We start from the raw sequence: 1261 nt of genomic DNA, 5'->3' as shown, positions 1-1261 counted from the left end.
GACTAGATGGCATAGAGTTATTTTTATTATTATTTTTTTAATAACAAAAGCAAGTACACAATAATGATAAACTTAGCTGCACAGTGTTTGTGTGGATGAATTGTAGAAGAATTATGTAGATGAATTGGCTGACATAGCCAAACCTGAATGGAGGAATTGCATCAGGCTTTCTTTGCCATACCTCAAAATATTCACCCATCTGCTGATGAATATTCCTGGAAAGAATAAAACTATAGGACTCCTGTCAATGAATAATTCATGAAAATGTATGTTTTATAGAATCGTAATATAAGGAAGATCAAGTGTTTAATGATAACATGAAGATATGATGTTTAATATACAGTATAATTATTCATACAATATGTACATATACATAAAGTATGTATTAGTTAGTTAGTGTCCAAGGATTGCCATAGGTTGCATTATCAGCCATCTCCACTAAATGAGATTCTGTGGAATTAAAATGGTGATAACAAGGGATGCCATGCTCTGCTAAGTTCATAATAGCTTCCATGTATTTTTTAGAGAAATATTTTCCTCATGAACTTCATATATGGCTAAGAATTAAACTAAATTTGTAGGTTGATATATTTCATCTCAAAAAAAAAAATGCTTGCACAAAAATGTAAAAATGATGCATTTGATAGGAAAATAATGTCAGAGAAAGTTTCATCTCCTTAAATATTTAAAACGTTTTGTTTGCAAGAGAAATTACAACTTGACAAAATACAAGAAAGTAATATTGGAAGAAAAAAATATAATCATCTTTGCCTGTAGTAGTATTCTGGTTGGGCAATCTACTTCTGTAGTGATACTGCCTTGGAAACCCAAGGAGGGGTCTCTATGAGTTGGGGTCGACTCAACGGCATATAACAACAGAGAGTTTTAAGTCAGCTCAAGGATCCCTGTTGGCTCACTATTTAAGTGTCGACCTGCCAACAAAAATTTCACCAGTTTGAACTCACCATCTGCTGTTTTGGAGAAAGCTGTGGTAGTCGGCTTCCATAAAGATTTCCATTCTTTGACACTCATTGGGGCAGGTCTACACTGTCCTATAGAGTCACTATAAGTTGGAATCAACTCAATGACAAAGGAATTTGTTTGATTTAGGTGAGATCAAATAGAATGGAAACACTATATGAAGAATAGTATACACACACACACATGTATACACACACATAAAATTATTAATAAATATATGTATAAATTTATATATATAAATTGATGTATAGATATGTTTTATATGTGTATATGTGTGTGT

The sequence above is a fragment of the Orycteropus afer genome, unplaced genomic scaffold, assembly GCF_000298275.1.
Source record: "Orycteropus afer afer isolate SDZICR_OR568_19922 unplaced genomic scaffold, OryAfe1.0 scaffold01603, whole genome shotgun sequence".
Classification (NCBI taxonomy): domain Eukaryota; kingdom Metazoa; phylum Chordata; class Mammalia; order Tubulidentata; family Orycteropodidae; genus Orycteropus; species Orycteropus afer.
This window is presented reverse-complemented; position numbering follows the sequence as displayed.